Below are 22482 nucleotides of genomic sequence, written 5' to 3'. Positions count from 1 at the left end.
TGCTGGCATTAAAAGGTGTCATACAGAGGAGCACAGGGTAGAAGCTCCTCTGCTAATGCTGAGCAAGGGAGCTGGGAGACACCATTGATCAGATGCAGCCCAGCCATGCTGTTCCTGCACTCCCATCAGAATTAATTAGCCTGGCTGGGAAGCAGGACAGATCTGCCTGGGCAGACTGCAAAGACAGAGCAGCTGTAGTGCTTGGTACCTCACCGAGCGAGTTCGGAACAACACAGAAGCGCTGCCAGAAAGTTGTGCTGACTAAGGGTGAGCCAGATCACACTGTGAGATCAGTTTTCTCAAAGACACGTGCACAATGCACAAAAAAAAAAAAAAAAAAAAAAAAAATTCCTCCTGTGCTTTTCCTTTTTGGTGCAGTTTCAAGAGAAACAAGAGTCTGACTGCTTGAAAGGCCACTGTCTATGAAGTCAGCAAAAAAGATTAAACTGTAGCAAAATAGTACCCTTTCCCATCTCATATATTTCCCATCTCATACTTCAGAAGCTGCAGCAGTTTGGCAGAATGAGCACAGAACAGGAATTAGGACTTTCAAAGCTATCTATTTAATTTACATGTCCGTTTCAATTCAGTTAATGGAATCAAAATCCAAGACTGATGATCAAAACCAGGAATCTCTGGAGAAATGCAAGGTATGTTTAAGATTTCAGTAGCTCAGAAAGTAGAAGATGATGTCCACAGTCATGTCCAAATCTATTCTGGAAATAAGTGAAAATAATTTAGAAATTAAACAAGATTGATTAAACTTCAGAACAGCTTTTCCAGGCACTTCTGTTTTTCTGTATCCTTTCTGGTTTTGAATGCTGAGCTCTGTCTTAATTATAGACTAAAAGCTCAAAAAGAAGCTTAGGAAGAAATTGAGAAGAAATCACAAAGAGATGTTCGGTGGCTTTCTGGGCAGAATGTCACTGAGAAAAATCTTAGTGTTCCTTTCTTTCTTCAAAAGCAATGAACCTGGACTTGATTTCTGATACAAACATGGTTCTTTTACTTTCAAATTAGCAGTCTTTATTAGTGTAGACTTCATCATTTTTTGTCATGAAAGAAAATCACATGCTGTTCTAGCTGTCTGAATTGGTTTTTTCTCATGATGTTCAGGAACATCCATCAGACTTTAATAATTGCAGTTCCGCATGACAAAAAAAAAATCAAACATTTTTAAGAGAAGCAACACTAATGGGGAGAAATGTTAACAGGAGTACTGATTCATATAATTAATGAAGGCAGGCAGGAACTATGGAGAGTGAAAGAGCTGTTGGAACATGCTTTTCCTGAGAGAACACCTAAATTAAGAGGCTGTTGGAGACATATGTTTCATAGTGTTGGCAACCCAGGTGTAACAAATTTCCAAGATGGCTATTAGTGAGTACTTACAGCTAAGAAAGCATTTCTAATTTCTTGCTGAATATGGAGACTTAAGTGTCAAGGGGAATAGGGAACTGTGAGCAGAAGTGAAGGTCACTTGGGATACATGTGCAAAATGATGCCCTTTAGCAGCGAAAATGTTGATGACTTCCACACGTGATGGGCTTCAAATCAACTGTTTTGATTAATGAAAAAAGAACCTCAAATGGAGGGAGTGGAAAGATCAAGTCTTGCTTTCCTAGTGCAGAAATTTTTGCTTTCAGTGTCATGGGTTTTTTTTTTGTCTTAGACAAAGGATCTTTCATCTGGTCTGGCATGGTGATTCCTGTCTTGTATTTGCTTTCCTTCCAGTGTATTTTAGAATAACATTAATTGCACTGGGGAAAATGAAACAAACAAAAACCCCACCAGTTATTTTTATTTTCTGAGTGCTACATTGTTTTTCATTTATAGATAGTTTCTTATGATGAGATGATAGGATTCTCTTTCCTGAATATGAGTGATCGATGCCTGAAAGCATTATTTTGTTTCCCTGGGGCAGTTTTGCAGAACAGAAGCAGGAGCCAAGGGGGACTTTCAAGACATTTTATCACCTGTATTACTCTGTTCCTTTAAGGTAGCAGCCAGTAACCTGCAATGGTGAAACACTTAGGCACATGATATAAAACAGACTAGATCCTTGTGCAATTTTGATATATTTCAGGTATCTCACTATTACATTAATTTGTTTCACATTTTTCTTTTCTCTCTCTTTTTTTTTTTTCCCATGTGGAAGGTCTCATTGAATTTAAGTGAACGGGAGAGAGAACAGGTGCGGCTTTTGGTGCTAAACAAAACATTTGCTATGCTGCATCTCCAATCAGGCTTCATAAACCTTCATTAATGGGATTTATGTAACTTGAGGAGAACAGGGACTGCTAGGCAAAAACTTTATTCTTTTCCATCTGCACAAGCTAGTGATACATGCATTGTATATTTAATTAAAAAACATACCTGTCTGGAGCACTTTCTGCACTTTTGCTTGTTCTGTGCATAGTGTCTATTTTTTTTCTATTTATATCACAGAGCATTACTGTTCATGGTACAATGTTATATGTGAAGAGTTTTTACAGTGCCTAGCAAAGTTCTGTATCCCTAAAAGTGGATTTTGGAGTTCTCAGGTAGGGCATTTCTGCAATAACTTTCTATCATCCCTTCCAGCATTCACTGCCTCCTTTGAAAATAATGGCTGATTAGAAGTCAAATGCAACAGCTGTTTATGATCATATGACTGATATGACTTCTAGGCTATGAGTATTAGAAGCAGAAATATTCTGAATTCTTCGCAGTGCTCAACAGATTTTGAACAGATACTTTTTAAAGTCACAGTAGGACAGAGATGCCAGGCAGAGGAGATTGTTTACATACTTACTAAGAATTGGTGCAACTCAAGAGATCGTGCTTCATTCACATTAAAAACAAATAAAAATGACATAATAACTTCAAAAGATGAAATTCTGTTTGTCTGAATGAACCAAAAAGTTCTCAGGAAAATGTTGGCAGCTCATGCTACCCATAGACGACAACGTAATTTTTGTTGTTGTTTGTTATCAGAAGTCCCTTTGTGGTAAGGCATGCTCATTAGTTAGCATTAGCTGAACAATTAATAACAGCTGGACAAAGGGCAGGGGAAGTAGGAGCACAGGTAAGAAAACGGCATTTAAACAGCTGCAAGTATGGAGGATGTTAGAAATTTGTAATCACTTAGAAAATAAATGAACAAACACCCCAGAGGCCAGCCAAGGGCAGACGCATTCCTGACACACTCGTTGCTAGAGCGGGAAGCACAGAAGCACAGGGGCAGGCCTGCCGCCACCCTGTGGACGCCATTTTGTGTGGTGCGGGCAGTGCGCCCTGAGGGCGGGGGAGCAAGCAGCTGCCTCAGAGCGTGCTGGGTGCTTCTAGAAACTTCCAGTGAGAATTATTCGGAAGTTACAGGTAAGAACTGGGTTTCCGGCACTTCCCAGAGAGCACCCTGTTGCTGGGTAAAGAAGCAGCTCAGCAGGTGCAGCTATTAATGAGGCAGGTTAGTTTGCTGGAAAATGAGTAATAGCCCACACCTGGCAGCACACAGCCCCCATGAGGGCCATCGCCCTGTCTGTTGAGCTCTGGTGGGGGGAACATGGAGAGGGCAGGTGGCTAGGCTGGCTACAGCAGAGGGCTGGTGTTTGGGCAGGGAGCCATTTTGGTGCACTCAACTCACAGTGCTGAGGGTCCCCTGCACGGAGCAGTGCCTCAGGGAGCCCCAGGCAGCCCCCCTGTACACTAATAACTGACTCTTGCTTGAAGCATTGCTGTTCTATTATATGGCTTGCAGGGAAGCTGAAGAAGCAGCTCAGAGCAAGGTCTCTGAGGCAGGTGGCCCCAGGGGCACAGCTGCTGTGTAGGTGCCAGGGTTGATTGCCAGCACCTGGGCCCAGCCTCCCACCAAGTCCTGGCCAGGGGAGCACCATCCCTCGGCAGAAGCTATATAGACTAGTTTCCAGCAGGCAGCAACCTTTACTTCCTGAGGTAGCTCCACAGGAGAGGGCTGAGGTTCTTAGGTGAGTATTTTTTGTTGATGTCTCTTACAGCTATGATTAGCCGGTGTTACAGCTACGTTGGTGGGAGCAGCGCTGGTGCAAGTGTGGTTTTTGCTTTGCTGTTCTAGGCTCTTTGTTTTTATTCTCTTGTAGGTTGAAGCTCTGAACACCCAGCTGGCTACATGCGCAGACCGTGAAGCAGAGAAGAGATTAAGACCTGCTAATGGTACGTGTAGAGAAAAGTTTTGATGTGTTGCTCTAACTGCAGCATGATGTGATTCCTAACAAGCATTTATCTGTTGTACGCACTGTTGGTGTCATGGGCTGCCTCACAGGGGCTTGGTTTTTTGGTACTGTCATAAAGCATGAACTAGGCTAAGATGTTCTTGCTATGGCTTCTGAAAGGCAAGCCAGTGCTCTGAGGGAGGAGAAATCTTTATTAGTGCAGTTTTTGTTCTAGAAGATATATGATGTTGACTGTGTAATTGTAGATATAGTTTGCCTTTCCTGGTACAAGGAAGGCTCTCCCTTCTTTTCCTTATTGGTCTTATAAAAATGTGAGCACTTGAATTTTTTTTTTAGATATGTTTCAGAGGATAGGAAACTCATAATTTGCATTTACATTTTACCAGAGCTTCTATGTAAGCTACCTGGCAGCTGCTTTGGATTAGAAGAAAATAAGGGGGGAAATAAAGTAAATTTATTCTATTTATATTGAGTTAAAATTTATTTTTATGTAAAATTTTGTCTGTGGTAATAGTAAAGTGAAGTTAGAGAACCTAGTCTTACAGTTAGTAACAAACTTAAGAATAAGGTGATGTTTATCAATTCTTTATTATGTTTCCAGGAAAATTTATTGATAGAAGAATGTTGTCATAAAATGGTTGTTATACAATGTAATAAATAAAAGCAACATATTAGTTACCAAAAATAGACAATGAACTTTGATTCTGAGAACTGTGCAACCGTTGGCACTCTGTCTTCAAAATACGTGGGTATATTATGGGAATGAACGGAAGAAATGATATATGAAGTGTGCATTATGTGGAATAAGGTATTTTGCAATGTCGAAGGCAAACAGCTTGTTTGAGTCAAATCTGTGGCTCTTCAATGTAGAGCTTGAAGAACATTTCTGTTCATGGGAATCTACTTCTTGTAGTTGGCATTGAACCCAGTTTGGCACTGATGACTTTAAAAGTCTGACTCAAATACAGAATGAAATAAATTTGCTTGCCATTTGGGAGAAAATTAAGAAAAAGAGGAGACTCTAGCACCAAAAAAATGGGTAGGAAACTGTTCTAAATAAAAAAGGGAATAAGAATAAAAAAAGTAAATCAAGTATGCAGCTTGAATATGCTCTTCTATTTGTGAAAACTTACTTTTGGGAGTGAAAGGGCAGCGTTTCTTCCTGAGCTATTGCGTTGCCTTTCAACCAGGTACTGTTAATAAACATAAGCATACAAAAAAAAGAGTTTAGCCAGGAATTTGAACAAATGTATCCAAACACAGAAACAGCCTGAAACAAATACCGATTGCTTATTTTGTGTTTTACTTGCTATGAAGGAAAGCAGTAGAGTCAGATTGGTTGAGAAGATATTATAAGTGTATGCTGGCAAGTATGTATGAACTTCATGTACCCACGTATTAACTGACTTACTGTATTTAGTTTTTAAGTTCCTTATTCATAGCTTCTCTGAAAGAATTTCAGTAGCTTTGCATCAGTTTTCTGCTTTCTGTGCTTCATCAGGATAACTTCTTGTGCATGGATGCAATTGGAACTTCTAAAAATCCATGAAATGGTTGTAGATATAAGGAATACAGTAAGCTTGGGTGTTGTTTTTCACATGAAGTATCCATTAAATGAAAAATTGTCATGACACAATCATGGTTGATTAGCTGGTTGATTAGTTGTCTTTTAAAGGAACATTAATATAAACATCTGGGGAAAACAGGTGGTGCCTCTCCTGAATGCATCTGCAAGAAGTGGAAGGCTGCACTGAATGTTTGCACTGCTGGAGTCCAGGGACTCTGACTGCCCATTAGCATTTTCCTGTAGCTGGTTCCAGCCTCTGATTTAATGGGTCTGTGTCCATTTCTGGTGCCGTAACTATTTAATATGCCACTCATGTTCCTGGGGCCATGGTAAGAGCTCCAGTGGTTAAAACCTCAAAGGCCTCTTCCTACAAACTTTCTCAAGTGATAGCGGATTAGATTCTAAGCAATTTGAAGTAGAAACAGGGCTTAAAACATGGATGGAAAAGCTCAAGGGAAATAAGAGATCCATGACTTTGCTCCCTTAGGGAAGATTACTAAAGTATTACGAAATTAAGCATTGTATCACAAGGCATCTTTACGAATACGCATTTGCAGTAGTCTTTAATTTATATGTGTGTATTCTGGTGGTACGGGTGCAGATGTAGTCTGCCACACCGCTTTCTTTGTTAAACATATACGGTAGTGTTTTTGCTTCTTAGGTGAGGAGGATGGGGGACAGGCGTCTAAATTTATATTCGTAAGGACAGCTTTGCTATACAGCTGACTTAGGAAGTTTAGGGCATAAGTTTGTTTATTAATGGTATAGTTTGTGTATAAATTAAGGCTATCGAAAAGTTCATTTCTGGTCTTTAGCTTGAAATACTGATCGTTAATAAAGTTTGTCTCTGTGCCAAATATTTGCTCATAAAGATATAGGGGTTTGTGGGCAGCTTAGACGTTCTGAGATTATACGAGTGAAAAGAGGCAGGCTTGAATGCTTTGTTTATTAATAGGCGAAAGCACGGTCAGAAATTTTTACAATAGAAGAGTAGCTCTAGACAGACAGCAAGGCACCACTGAGGGAGCTGATTGCTCGTTATATTTATAGATAAGCATAGAAGTGATGTGTGAAAGATTGCTTGAAGGGGTGAGGTTTTTTAGTGTATGATATGAAGTAGCAGTCCCTTCTTCTGAGAGTAGTTGAGAATACAGCTTGAGAAATGGGATCCTGTCTTTAGCGACTGTTTAAAGATAACATGTGAGAATTCTTTGTGTTTTTTTTAAAGACTTTTTGTGGTAACGGCACTTAGTTCAAGTGAGGACTTCCTTAATTAACACCTAACTGCATGCCTGAAGAGTGATAAGGAACTTGTGAGCTCTTGAATATAAGTTTATAGGAACGTTGCATAACCTAATAGCTGGGGTTGATAATCACCACCAATGCTTAACCTAATTTATTCCTCGATTTATCTTTGAATCTCTTGTGGCCAATGCAGTAAGGAGCTGTCTTGCTACTTGGCTACTTCGTTCAACCCACCATGTTATTTAGATTGCACTTTAAAGTTGGATAATCAATATTATATCTGTTTTAAGAGGGGTCATTTTCTGCGCTTGGGGAGCTCTGACTTACCAAAGAGCAGTAATTTATTTTTTAAGAGGAAGCTTTATGAAGTATTAAGTATGATTTTGAGGCTTCAGACTTCAATTTGCATACTCTATTGAACCTAAAGTTATGATTAATTCAACTTCAGAATTAAACTTTTTTTCTGAATCTTGCAAAACATTAAATTGCTTTAGCTGATAAATGGAAAAAAAAAAAAGAAAAACCCACGCTATCTGTATTTTCAACTTTGCTTCTGGTGTGCATTTTTAGACATTTTTGGTTGGTAAACTCATTTCAGGAACATTTAAGATGTCATTGGAGGATAAAATGTATGCTTAAAGAGTGTTAAATGATTACTCTGTTTTCCAAATTAACATTCTCAATCTGATGCTAGCTTCGTTTAATAGACCTTTTTCAGATGGGTTTGAAGCTTGTTACCGTATTGTTTTTGTTAGAGCATGGCTTACATAGAGAGCTTAGAAATTCTCCCGAGGATGAAAACTGCTAGCTTTGTCACCTCTTGCTGCTTTTAAGTTTTCTGAAATAGCTAGTGAGCTCAGTGTATTCGAGTGCTGTTGGCATTGGGATTGGTCTGCGCAACGTTTCTCTGTTTCGAAGAGGGGCAGATACAACTGAAGTATGCATTGGGCCAGTTGCAGCATTCTCTGCCAGGTTCTGTCAGTGCAGCTGAAATGGGTGCAGGCATGCCCGCTGGCACCTGGGGCCACCCGTATGTCTCAGCAGTGAATAAAAGGTGCTCCAAGATGAAGATCTTACTCTGCGTACATTTGGAGAACTTCACAGCTCCTGCAGTGAGATAATATGCAGTGAGCATGTGTGATAAATTCTGCATTGCAGCCTGGGATCCAAAAAGCTTGCTTGTATCTGATTTTGTTAATTTTGTACGTTTAAGTTTCAGAATGTTAAAGAATCGCCTGCTTTTGCTTTACTACCTATTGAAGCACGAAGCGCTTTGATTTGTCTAAGCAGCCATACCTGGAATCCCATGTTTGTTGACTATTTAATCTAAAAAAGCAAGCCACCCAGTGAACGGGAGTTGCATTAACCAAGTTCTAAATTCCACTTCAGGCTTCTGCTAACATGTGCTTTTTGCGTCTTTGACCATTTTGTGCCTTTGTCATCTTCTGCACAGATTTCTACGTTCCTAGGCTCTACCATTTGGGGGTTTTCATATCAAAAGCATTAGGGCAGAATATTAAATTGGTTATTACACATCAGGGAAAAAACATTTTCCAGAAGCAGCGATGAAAGAAGTACTACTAATTTCATTTCAGTTTCCATTTCTAGAGTAAGAGTAACAGCTCCGGAATGAGCCTGAGTAAGGATATTTTCATCCTTACAATGGAAAGAAAGCTGAGCATCCTGCCACGCTTTCAGTACCTGAGAAATTACCTGGATAGAACAGAGCACATAGTGGGTCCTCTGAGCTAAAAGAATGGTTTGCGTTTATCTGCAAATGAAGCTTGTTTGTCTGCAATCACTGCTTTATTACTTGGATTTTTCAAAGGTGCCTGAGTTAGGAGTTAAAACTGAGTTCATGATTTACGTAGTGCAAATACCCATCTAAAAGCTAATAGAACAGACTGCTGGCAAGTCTTCTGTCTCGTGTAGATTACTGCCGTACTTGAAATTACCTTGGAAAATGGTTGGGTTTTTTTCCCATCTTTTGTAATCATACCATTTGATTTCATTCTTTATTCAAAACTTCAAATGTGAAGTAGAACTGTGGCTGCCTGCACAGCCTTGTGAGGTGTGTTTCCTTGCTGCTTCATGTCACTGACGTAAGCTTGAGTCACTCTTAAACCTTAGATATTCTGGCTCTTTAAAAGTAGCAAATTAAAAAAAAGTTAATTTTGGACAAACTGTATTCAAACTAAAGTAAACTGAAGGGATTGAATATGCATCTCTGTATCACCTTGTGATGTGCCACCTTCCCTGTGGTTTGAACTGCCTCTTCAGATTTTGAATAAAGATTTCTACAGGAAGAGACTGGAAATTTCTAGAAGAGAAAGAGGAAGAGTTGTTATGTCTTTACTTTCAGGTAGGATCTGATGCAATAGTTTTTACTACGCAACACTTAGTTTCTCTGAGTGAAAATAGTTCTGCCTGTTAATGTGGGCGTTGATTCTTGTGCTCCTGGAGGTACTGCATCCCTCTTTCCTCCAAAAGAGGCTGCTTGGGTCCTCAGACTTTCATGGTGACAGGAAGGGCCCTTCCTGGCAACACCAGTAAGGACTGCTGAAGCAGGAGTGTAAAGGGAGCAAGAAAGTAACTCAGTCTTGTCTAAATGTATTGTGTGGCAATCAAGTGACAGTTTGTCTGCCGCCAATTTTTCTTTTATTGGTGCCCAGAGAAAATTAACGTGGTTTCCATCCCCACGCAATCAGTTTGGCGAATGGCCCCAGTGGCACTTAATAAAAACCTAACAAATTTTAATAAGTTGCTTGCAATATAGTTAAATACTGCTTAGCATATAGGACTAGAAGATTGCAAAGCCTTATGTGCATCAAAGCACAGATGTCAAATAAAGCTGGATTTTTCAGCTCAGTGATTGAATTAAAGCATTTGAAATGAACAGGGAGGAAATGGTTTGAGGACAAACCAAACCAGATGGGTGAAGGTGGGGGTTTGCTTTCCCATCAGTTTCTTTTGGGTGAATGTAAGCTCCTGGACTGATGTGAATGTTTTAATTTAAAAATTATTTTGTACTATATTGTATCAATATTAAAATATATCTATTTCTTTTGAGATGAAAGACATTCAGTGTTTTCATTTGAAAATACTGAAATGAGTGGCCGATCTTCCATTTTTCCCACTGTTTTCATTCCAGTTAATCATGCAGTTTGACAGCAAACCACAAAAGCCTTGGCATTCTGCAAAAACACTTATGATTAAAAACACTTATGATTTATTCATTATTTTATTAAAGGGATGGACAAGGAAGTTTGGTAGCTATACTAAATGCTTTGACTTGCTTATTGCATGTTTGGCTTCTCTCATGTTCATCAAGACTGATCTGAGGGAAGTGTGAGTTTGCGAGTTGCTCTGATGTCAGGTCTGTCCATATCAAATGATACAAAAAACGAACCAGTCATACATCTTTATTTTAATTTTCACTAATGTCTGATTGGTGGGAATTGAGATTCTTGCCTCAATATTCTTTTAAAAAATTTATTGAGCTAGCAAATCACTGTCTCTTCCTTACATTGTGTACAGCAGTATTAGATTTGGAACTATTCATTTTTTATCTCAAATAGAATTTTTAATGAGAAGAGCCATGTTAAATCTTTCAGATCGGCAGAAATACCCACTGTAATTCTAATTCTGGAGTCTCTCTCGGTTAGATGAGAAAGGCACTATTCACGCATGCTAGTTCATGGAGGTATTTAGATCCCAGTCATAAAAGTCTTCACGAACTGATGTTATATGTGAGGATGATGCTTGTGGACATTTGGAAAGGTTAGTGCTGTGGTTACTGAATTTTGTGAGGGACTCTGCAAATGGAGATGTAAAAGAGCCATGCAGATTGTTTCAAACAGTGGTGAATGCTGTGGTTTTGGCTGAACACATTTTTGCCTTTCTAGATGGAAGTGGAACGTAAGATTGCTGGAAGCCAGAAGGTTTTTTTATGAAATCTAACAGTTGGGAGTGGGGGGACAGTTGGCTTAAGAAATGAAAAACAAGATGAAAAATATTAACTCCTTTGGAGAGCAGCTTTTGCCACTTGCAAGAATTTAAGTGCTGTTTATGTGTTTCCACGTTCTTGCTAGATTTTCATGTAGAAATTAACAGCAACCTGACTTCTGATGTCATCAGGCAGGTAACTTTGACATTGTACTTGAAGGGGCTGAAAGAACGTATCCAGGTACTGCTACAACTTGCTGTCTAGAGACAGTGGGGTTTCACAGAGTATAATTCCTGTATGAGGATAGACCTTTAGTGTATACAGACATGACAAAGCAAAGAGTTGCTATAAGAGTTGTGATTTGCAAACATCAAAAACAGCTTAAAAGATACTTATTTCTTAAAACAAATGAGGAACCAAATCAGTAAACAAGACTTTCGTTACCTTGATGCAGCAGTGTAGAAAACTGCACTGTGAGACTAGATGAATAGCTGCGCGAGGACGTAGCTGTCCAAGCATGTTGGCAGCAATGGGATGTTGATCTTCAAAAAATCCACCCAGAAACAAAGCATTTCAATAAGTAAAAAGAACGGTGAAATGTGTAAAGATTTTATCCAGGGTTTGGCTACAAAATGGCTAGTTGTTGTTTGCCAGGATTCACAGTGTATTTGAGACAATATTTTCCTTCAAAACAACTAAACCCTTCAACTTGAAAAAGACCCACCAAGGGGAGAAAACAGTAGTTAAACAAGCAAGCTCTAATTGTGTTTTTGACCCTTCTTAACCGTCTTTTTTCACTGTGATGTTAGAAATAAAACTCATTTAGAAAATGAGGTAGAAAAGATTTTGTGCCACATCACCAAATGTCATGTGTAAGGAGTAGAGTGCAGGATGGACTTGTTCCGCTGTTCATAAGTGTGTAAGTGCAGTGATAGGTATCACCAGCTGGTGATCAAGTGTAAACTTCACAGTGGTTAAAAAAAAAAAAGTGGAAAGGGTGGATATCTGGTTATGTAAAACTGTCCATGCAGAGACAAGCCCAGCTGGATGCGTTTAGTCTTCCTTTTTTTTTTTAACTCTCACTACTTCTTTCTACATCATAGTTTCCTTTGTACTTCAGTCTTTTTTTAATATTTCATTCTGCAGAGCATTTCTACATTTTCTCCTCACTGGAATTTGTCTACCAAGTGCTCTTCTTTCTGAACTGTCTATCTTCCTTCAGTGCGATCATGGCGCTGCCTTCTATCATTACTACCTAATCTAATCCCCACTGTCATCCTGTTGTCACGTCAGTATCCACAGTGCCCAACGTACTCAATCAGCTCTGTGCTGTCTCAGTACAAGACTATCTAAGACCTAGCAACAATGTCTTTTTCCTAGCTTGCACCATATTAAATGTCACTTATTCCATTTTACTATTGCCCTGCACTGAGAAACTGGGTCATATTTTTGTCTACAAGATTTTCTTCAGTTCTGTTATATTGCTGCTCAAGTAATTTGTCTCCTTTACTGCCAAGTATCCTGTGCTTACAGTGTCAATCATCTGTAAAACACTCAGGTTTTTCTCTGAAAATTTTTCCTAAAAAAATGCATGAAATCTGTTCTTCCAGGGAAAGATGTAAAAGTTGCAGCTTTGAGAAGGACAGATGATGGCTACAAAGGAAAACAATCTTTGCAATCTTTAAGAGCTGTGAACAGAGTGAGAGAAGTCACAGAAGTATAGGTCTATTTGCTGAAGTTAAATTCCTTGAATTAATATTGGAAAGAAGGGTCCAAATTTTTTTCTAAGCTCTTGAAATATAGAAGAGTGAGAGTCACCGTGGACTTTTAAGGAACAATCTGTCAAATTAATTTCCTTTACAGTGATATCCCACAGGACTTGAGGAAAGTAGAGAAGCAGTAACTACTATCACAATATTAGTAAGGTTCAAGGTAGTTGCCAATTACCTGTTGTCCCAATGGAAAGCTGTTGAATAGTAGTAAGGTTCTGTCATGACTCTGTCACGTTTCAACAACTTCAGTTAAAGTCTGCTCGGGCATCTTCAGTCACTTTACAAACAACAGTTAGAACGGGAAGGGGCGTGGGGAAGACCTACAAAGATCATAGAATCATAGGATGGTTTGGGTTGGAAGGGGCCTTTTAAGATCATCCAGTTCCAACCCCCTCCTATAGGCAGGGATGCCTCCACCTAGACCAGGTTGCTCAAACTCCATCCAGCCTGACCTTGAGTGCTTCCAGGGAGGCGGCATCCAAAACTTTGCTGGGCAAGATAATGGGGAAGTTTTGGAAAGTATCTGAAAATGTTTCTGTTGTAGTCAGCACTAATAAAGCATCATCTGAATTGTAAGATCTAAGATGTGGCGTTTTCAGAAATGTGGCTTCATTGTATGTAGAACCTAAAAAGGTTACTGAAAATGATCAGGTGTACATTGAAAGAATTATAGTGCTTTGGCGTCGCACAAATAGGAAGGGGAAAACTTGTTTTCTCTGCTGGTGTGAACAAAAAAATATAATGGTATTATAGCGTGAGAAATTCAGACTTAGGGTAGACTGCCCTAGTTGTCTGTGTACGTTCAGCACTGTAAGCCTTTAGGAAGAACCTGGATCAATGTCTATCAGGCATGACTCATGTATAGGTGCTTCTATGTTGGGCTAGGTAGGTGAACTTGTTGGAGCATCTCAAATTCCCTTATTTTAAATTTATATATATATCTCAAAATTCTTTATGCTGTTTAAAATGTAGGTTAATATAGAATTATTTCAGCTGAGAACTGAATAAAGGGGAAAACTTACTAGCTCTTTTGTGGTTATAGTTAGTATACAGGACCACACCTCAAGATAGATAGTAACTCCTTGTGGTTTAGGAGCCTATTCTGACATGCATGTTGTAGATGATGATCTGTAGCTTAAAGAGATAAGGTAACTCCCTTAATTCCAGTGGGCAGCTGAATCCATGTTGCAGGCACACGCTGCTCTTCTAATATAGTATCTGTATAGATCTGAAAAGACTGTGTGGTAACAACCTCTCTCCTTCCCAGAATATATGCTTCCGCATCCGGATAAATTCAAATCTGAAGTCTGAAGAAGTCTAGGTTTTAGTGGAAGACCAAACTTAACTTTTTTTCACTTTATTTCAGGGGCTAACACTAAAGCTTTTTGAATTCATATTTGAAGTTGTAATATTGCCCCCCCCCCATGCAATTAGCTGTACCAAATCTGTGAAGCTAGATTTATGAGTTTTAGAACTGTTGTTTCATTTTACCATACTGTAAAGTGAATACAACTTGAAGTGATTTTCTACATATGGACGCATGAAGGTCTACTGAATTTAATTATCTGAAACTAATATTATTTGAGTAGTATTTTTCTCATCAAAAGTTAACACAAAAGAATCTTAAAGATTAGCGATGTAATAATTGGATAGCATAAGAAGAATTGATACTAGTGACTGTCTCAATAGGAGAGCATTTCACATCTGTTATTTATGATGTGAAGTGCCACTGGGGACCGATCTAGTAACTATGTACATAGTAATACCTTTAATTAGACTAACTGAATAAATATTGCACACGGGCTTTAGGGATCTCATAAAAGTTTTACCCCAGTTGAAGAGGAAATTGGTGCAACTGGAGAATGATAATTCCAACAGGAACCATAAACTCGGAAGATATCTCCTAACTTCTTGTGCATTGATTCTTGCCATACTTACAGATAAACTTGCGATTCTTCTATGACCTTTCTGAAAAAATATTCCTGTGAACTTAGGTATAAAAATGGTTAGTCAAATGACAAGTGTCAGATGACCTTCTGCTACCACTATGCATATGCCAAGTGGGTTTTTTGCTTTCTAAATCTCAGCTCTTTTGTAAGCACTACAGAGACTAGGTTATTGGAGCAGAAAATATCTTTACCTGAGCCTATGCTGCCTGACTTCTAGACTGCGCTGCCTGAGGTACAGAGCTGAAGCTTGGTAGTATGAAGGCTTTGAAGTTAAGGCATAACAGCCTCTTTGTTTTCTCTGTTTTCCTTGCCATAAAGAGCACATAACTGGATGACAGAGTTCAGTGGATAGATGTTTTACATGGCTGCCTGTTGCAACACCTGCTGGCAGCTGAGGGTGACACTGCTGCAAATATCTACCCATGGCAGAGGAGTGGACACAGAAACCCTTTGTTCAGCCTCGTGCTTTATAATGGTCAGAAATACACGTGTGGTAGGTTGCATTTTCCTCATTCTTGAAGCCAGTTTTTCCATGTATTTCAGCCAGAGCAGTACTTGCTGATGTTAAGACTGATTTTTCCAGTTCAGTGCTTCAGAAGGAGGTATGTAAATGTCTTACTGTGGTCTGTAGGCACAGTTAGGTGGACAGTGTATTTTAAAAATCTACAGCGGCTGATTGTGCCTTGCAGCTTGTCTAGCTTGGGAAAAAAAAAAAAAAGACCAACACGTCAGGCTCCAAAAGGAAAGACCAAATCAAGTTTTAATGTTGGATGGACCTCTTGGTTGCAAAGTTGCTGCAAATTAAGCACTTCCTCTTGAGTGTTGAATTTGGGCAAGGTGATCGGGGAGTTAAAAATGACAAAAAAAAAAAAAACAACACCCCAACTCTCAGTATTGGTTAGCGAAAGAAAGTTCATTTAAAATAATGGAACCCTGGTGGTAAGCTCTGCTGTGAAAGCACTTGCATGCCTGAAAGACTATGGCTTTATTAAATTGTATTGAGCTCTTCCTGTGCCCTGTTGTTATTGGCATATCAGTCCATCAGCATCACTCAGACACACAAAAATGAAAACCAGGTGCTTCTTTGCAACATCTTTAAATTGCTTAGTCTTTTTTTAACCCATTTCTTCCTTGAAGAGCACATTACCTATCAGATTTTTTCTTAATATTAATTTCCAAATTGTAGACTTGAAGGAGGGAAAAAAAAGACAAATTTACTACATTTTTACATTGTACATGCCTTTGAGTCATAATCTGAAATGAAATGCATTTTTAAAAATGTCTGAGTCTTATCTTAACACTTGCTATCTTGGTTTATCCACAATATAAAGTGAATATCTGTGCCTCCATTTTGCTCTTGAAAGCTTAATCTGAAGCAACACTAGTGTCTATTTACATGAAATGTAGGCCAAAATCTTATTAAAAATAAAAGCTGAGCTCTTGTTGCAGTATTTGATTATCTGTTGTTCAGTTTTATTAATAGTTGTGATAACTTCCTTGGTAAGAAAAGTTATTTTGGTAATAAGTAAAAAAAAAAAAAACTATACATATATAAATAAAACTTGTACACTGGAAAGAAGGGAGGAAAAGTAGGTCAGTCCTTCAGTCTGGCTTTTAGGTACATCTTAAAGATTTTCCTCTGCGGTGATTTGCTGATCCACTTATTCTTGATGTCATAATCCTTAAATTTATAATCCTCAGTGATAGTTAATGATTGCTAACACGTGTAATTTTTCCTCATCCACTGTTAGCAGCACCGGTGATACACTTGGTCACGTGTTTGTAAATGGCTGTTTGTTCCAGAAATATTTAAAGTGTATCTAATTTAATTATCAAACAGCAAATACACTGTGTGCAGAAGCCAGTGACCTAGAATATTGCCTCTAAGCTTTTGAGCATGGCTGATAGTGCAATGATGTAAAATGACATGAAAGCTGAAGACATAATTGCTCATTGCGAATCTTTTTTTCAGTAGCTAACATTCATCTGAAGATGAAAAGTGACAGTTGCGTACTTTTGGCAATGTTTCCCTGTAGGAAAGGAACATGCAACCTACTTATTTTTGCTACTGTTAGGGCTGACTCAAAATCACAGTCATAAAAAGTTTATTTACTAACATTATGGACTGAATTGTTGAAGTAGTCTCTACTCGGGTACCGATTTAGGGCTCATGGAGTCTAAGTCATAGTTGTGCAAAATGAGCTGTTAGAGGTTTATCCGCAAGATATCACAGGAGATATTCCTAGGAGCAGATGCTGATATGGAGTATCCACAATAAATTAAAAACAAAACAAAAAAAACCCAGAAAAACAAGGAACCCATACACAAAAAACAACCACCACTGTAGCATCCAAAATTCAGATGCTGCTTTGGAATATCTGGCTGCACAAAACTCGGAAATGCCATCTGGTGACAGCTTTACCTTCTATGCAGATTCCATCAGACAGTGCCTGCACTCATGTTCCCATTGCTTGCAAATTTACACTTGTAGCTGATGGAAATCATACATATGTGAGAACTTGGAAAGGAGCTAGTGAGCAACCTTTAAAAAGAGATGACAAAGTGTAGCAGCCAAGAATTTGGAAGTGAACATAGACCCTCTTTGTGCTTTTAAGCAGATATTGTGGTGTTTTGTGCTTGGAAGTTACAGGCTCTAAGTTCACTTGTATACTGTTGGCTTTTGTATCCCCTGTCAAGAATAAAGCTGTATGAACTGCCATCAGCCTAGCAATCTACCGGTTTCCTTTATTCACAATGCAGCGATGCCAACTTTATTGCTCAACAAATCAGGAGAGCCTGTTAAAACTGTATCTTGTTTGAAGAATAGCGGGCTCCAGTGTTGTGTGGTCTCTGGTGTGACAAGCTACTAATGTAGTCTTATTGATTTGGGGATCCAAGTCCTGCTTTCAGCTGGGACAGAGCTTTTCTTCATTTAAGTAGAGAAGAGCCACTGGTGCTAGGCGTTAATACAATTCAAAACTGGTTGCAAAGGTATGCACCTAGGTTCTAGCTAAAAATGCCCGTGCAGGCATGCATGCTGCAGGCTTGGATTATTAGCAATAGATGCAGTAGCACCCCCCGCAAAATCTCTGTATGAGATTCCAAGAAATGAGGTTTCCACTCAGATAAGTCTCTTTAATGAGGAAGAAAACCTAATGATTTCATTTCTTTTAAGGTATGGAGTGTCTTAGGTACCTATCTGCATCCACAAAGATGTTGACGGGATGGGTGGTGTAGGGTCTTGGTGGAATAGCAATACAGAGAAAGTAGAGAAATGTTTGGTACTTTTAGTATTATTTTTTAAAATTGACTCTTAACAGTCACTTTTTGGTATTTGTTTGAACAGACCTGTGGTTTGCTTATCTTACTCTTGATGCGTGTCTTCTGGTTCCAGAAGGCACATCCAGACAGCAGTTAGAAGTCTTTGTACGTATACCTGCAGTGTCTGAAACTTGGCTGAAGATAAGTTGTGTCTTGTGAAGGCTGATACAAATCTGAAGTCAGCGCTTCGTTCTAGGCCAGAGAAAGGTGTTGGTAGGCACCCTGAGAAGATGGTCCAGGATATTGTGACAGAATAATTTAAAGACTAGGCTGATAATTCTTTTGATAGGTTTTTTTTCCCCTCTCCTCAGTGAAGGGTTTAGTTTTACTAGCTCTGGGTAAAAATAATGGAAACTGAAGTAAAGAGCGCAGCATGAAGGGAGGGAGGAAGGAAACAAACTGCCATTGCTTCCAGTATGTACACTCGCATTGTAGGAGCCATCGTCAGACAAAAATATGCTGTCAGTTCTTTGCCACCCACGTACCTCAAGATTCATGAAGTGAAGGATACTGTCATGTGGTGGCAAAGGCCAAATTATCATAATGTGGGTGTTAAGTTTCTACCTCAAAATACTCTTCTGCATGTTGTGTTTTGAAGCTCTGTATTTGTACCTGCCAAACTGTAACCTGCACAAATGGAGGAGTTAGGTGTCCAAGTGCTGTGTGTCCAGGACCACCCACAGTTTGTGGGCAGAAATGCTCTTTCTGTAGGTGAGAGCATGTGCTTTTCAAGTATGAGTTCTTTTGTTTCTCTCTCTTCTTCCACAGAGTGACGTTTACCTCTGACTGCATTTCTAGTGTAGGATGCGCAGGACCGTGCTACTTACACATCTCTTGCATGTTGGATTGCCAAATGCTCAGACTGGATAAAGCAGTGTAATTCCACTGAAATATTCTCCCAAAATTGTTTTGGAGATGTATGGAGATCTTCCTGAAAAGGCTGCACTTTTCTTACAATGTTCTGTAGACCACAGCTGGCTACTATCTTTGAAGTACTGGCTTTTCCCTGTTGCCTTCTACAATTACACCCTGAATGTCTATCTGAAAGTTCTTTTAGTTCTAGTATCCGTTTAGAGGTTTGTGCTTCCCTAGTCTGCAGGGCAGCGGATGCAGTAATTTTTTTTTTGTCAGTATGTTAACCGGGGGCATATTGATACAGGATGGTGAACTGCATGGCATTTAAATGTAAATATATCATCTTGAACTCTAGGCTTGTTATGGCTCGTTATTTGGAGGCGAACACAGTAATTAGCACAGGGTGTACTTTATGTTAATTAGGAATATTTTACACATCAGATGGTGATGTTGACTTGAGAGGGCAACCACCTGGACTCAGCTCTCACTAGCTAAAATTAATATTTGTGTATCTTTTTTCTTACTTCAGTGTTTCAAAAAGCCTATGATAAAATATTTTAACTGTTTAATTACTAAATAGCATTTCTAGGCAATCAAATAGCTTAATAGCATGTGATTATTGGAATAGCTTGCCATTAACTATAGGTGATACCACAGTTCAGATAGTGTATGTATATTGCAGTTTATTTTCAGTGCGAATTCCTCTATCTTAATGGCCAAGAGTATGCTATTTTCCAGCTATCTTGCCTCTTTGCCAGGCCTATTCTGAACTCTGGTATCATCCAGTTGTGGTGTCTGGTCCATTTTGGACTTGCATTTCATTGTCAAGACCTAGGGTGACATTTCTAATACAGAATAACAAAAACAAAATAAAACAAAATAAAATAAAAACCAAAAACAAATAAAAGACCACTGCACAATAAGTTGTATTTTCAGAGCTCATGAAAACCTATTTACAAACTTGATAGGTAATTCTTTTGTTAAAACACAATAATATATATATATATATTAGGGCTAGCTTGCTTGCAACTGTACCTCATGAAAACCGGGAAAGATCAGCAAATGAGTTGTACATGCGTGTTCTGGCTGCAGAGCTAGGGGGCTCAGTTCTGATTTACTTGTCAAGTATTGACAAAATTTCTGTTGTAATTTATAGCTTTTGTGGACTGGAGCTCCTACACCTGGATCTTTTCCCATATTTTTTCAGATGTATTTGTTCAGATGTAAACCTACAAGGAGTCTCTGTTTAATTCCAGTGAAAATACAACCACAATGTGGCAATCAATGCATGTTGCAGAAATTACATAATCGATCCAAAAAATGGCAAGTGTTGCATTTCGGGGGATGAAATAACCTACTTCAAATTAGGAAAAAACTTGTGGACACTAATGTATTTGTGGAATAAAGTTAGATAAATTTAAATGTGTTAACGGTGTGGTGCCATTACAAATGCTATTTTTGGCTGAAAATGATCAGCAGTTCCTTGTAAAATAGGGAGACATCAGACTATTTCAGCTAGCTTTGGCTGGGCTGTTTGGAACACAGTCAGCATTTCTGGCACTTGCGCTAAAAGAGGAAGCACAGGAAGATTTTTTATAAAAAGAAGTTGAGAGAATTATACAAAGGGAAGTAGAAGAAAGAGCAAGATACAAATATTAATCTGGAGCGGATCATCACTCTAGCAACAAAAAATAAGTATCATCTAATTAGGAAAAGGGGACGATCAGTGAGAAAGAAAATACGGTTTTTGCGTTAGGGAAAAGTCAAAATTACAGGATTGCTTCTTCCAATGAAAGACACATGGCTGGAATGCAAGATCTAGGTACTAATTCCAGTTCAGACTATTTCTATATTTATAGAAATGTATAGACTATTTCTATATTTAAGTTCTATAGTATTTCTTCAATTCCGCATCTGTAATGTGTGAAACATTAGTGTGATGGTTTTAGGCGGTGCTAGACAGTCTTATGTTTTCATCTTGCTGTGGTCCTGAATCACCTCTGATTTTCAGAGTTATTCATTGTGTTGTAGTTTGAAAGGTAAGATTAAGTGTCTTTCCATGCTTGGTAAACAGAAGTTAGAGGCTTGATGCAGAAACTGTCGGATTAGATCTTTTCACCCATTTTGCTCCAGAAGTCAGGAAAAATAGATGAACATCTGGAGATAAGTAAAACATCAGTGACTCTAAACTTAATAGCAACCTCTTGGTACTGCCTCTGCTGTTTCAAGCACAGCATTGTGGACACTGGGAAACTGTGACTGATATCTTATGTATGGAAAGTATGTTCCTTCTCCTTCACTGCTTTGAAACAAGTGCTCCTATTATGTCAAGGTCCATTGCATTTGCTGTAACTTTGATATGCTTGACCTAAAAATATTGCTGCGAGTGAATTATTTACAATGACACTGGGGAGCAGTTTTCTAGAAGGTCTCTATAGCCTGCAGATACTGTATTGAGTACGTATGTATCATATTAACAACATCAAAAAAACCAACCCTGAAAACGACCATGGAACTTTCCACAGTATTTCACAGCTACTGTTGCTGAATGGGGATCACTTCTGCTTCATGATGTAAAGAAAGTGTGTGAAAGGTGGTGTCTCTTGTCAGGTGTGGTATTGCTTTGCCCATGACCATTCTGTAAATTACTGAAGATGTTAAATTTAATGATTAAGTTGTATGGAATAATGTATATCTATGCACTATGGAGATTTGAAATCTCAATATGAAAGCATGTCTTCAAAATCACTGACACAACTTATACAAGGCAACAATAGTTTTGTAGATATCTTTTAACAGGTGAAACATCTGTGTATTTTGAGAGAGTGCCATCTACCCCTCGCACCCCCCCCCCACCCTGTAACTAACCTTCTTTCATTTGTTCGGGATCCTGTGTCCCTGCAGCAATTTTAATTGTTGAACCATTATCTGTTGCGGTATGATTTATTGTTGTATTTTCTTCTTTTGTGCTTGGAGATGATTACGTGCCAGGACGCTGGTTCTTTCCACTGTTGTCAAATTCCAAAAACTTCAATAACATCTTCAGTGTTTATAAATGCATAACACAACTATAAGTCTCATTAGTAAAAGTAATAAACGCAGACAAGAATGTAGTAGCTGCAACATAACTTGAAAGTTTGTCCTTCTAGATAGAATATATAACTTGCTTTTAATATGATCCTTATATATAATTTGATAGTAATTAAACTCTCATTGCTCTGTAGAAATGAGTGAACTTCAAGATAGAACCTAAGGTTCGTTATGCAGTGTCGCTGAGAAGTCATATATCCATAGCCACCCTTCCTATTAATACTTAACTGCTGTTTCTGACCCCAATAGACTCTGTGGGTTCTTTGCTAGTAAGTATCAGAATGAGAAAATATTATTTTTCCCAACTATTGATTTTAAATTATGTCCTAACAATTCCCGGATTTAATTCATTAGTGTGCATCTCTTTGAATAACTGAGGTTTTTGATACGAATACAATCTTGCATGTGATTGAGGACTAATCTCTTGAGCTGGACTGTTAATATATGGTTCAAGAAGCAGGTATGGATGCTTCCTCCCATGATAGCCTTGATGGTTGTATCCTATTCTGTTGCTGTGTGGCGAAAACTGCATACAACAAGCAAGTAC

General features: G+C 38.7%; 1 long non-coding RNA gene across 10 annotated transcripts in view; it reads left to right on the top strand.

The window, feature by feature from the left end:
- Nucleotides 2888–22482, top strand: part of LOC110402498 — a 267102-nt gene continuing 247507 nt past the window's right edge. For 7 of the 10 annotated variants that reach the window (XR_002441134.1, XR_002441135.1, XR_002441133.1 and 4 more), the window contains exons 1-2: nucleotides 3457–3965; nucleotides 4098–4170. This is a non-coding gene — a long non-coding RNA (uncharacterized LOC110402498). The other 3 variants (XR_002441136.1, XR_002441137.1, XR_002441131.1) reach the window with 3 other exon arrangements.

This window comes from Numida meleagris, chromosome 7 (assembly GCF_002078875.1).
Source record: "Numida meleagris isolate 19003 breed g44 Domestic line chromosome 7, NumMel1.0, whole genome shotgun sequence".
Taxonomy (NCBI): Eukaryota; Metazoa; Chordata; class Aves; order Galliformes; family Numididae; genus Numida; species Numida meleagris.
The sequence above is the reverse complement of the archived record's forward strand: the minus strand, read 5'-3'. Positions and strand labels throughout refer to the sequence as shown.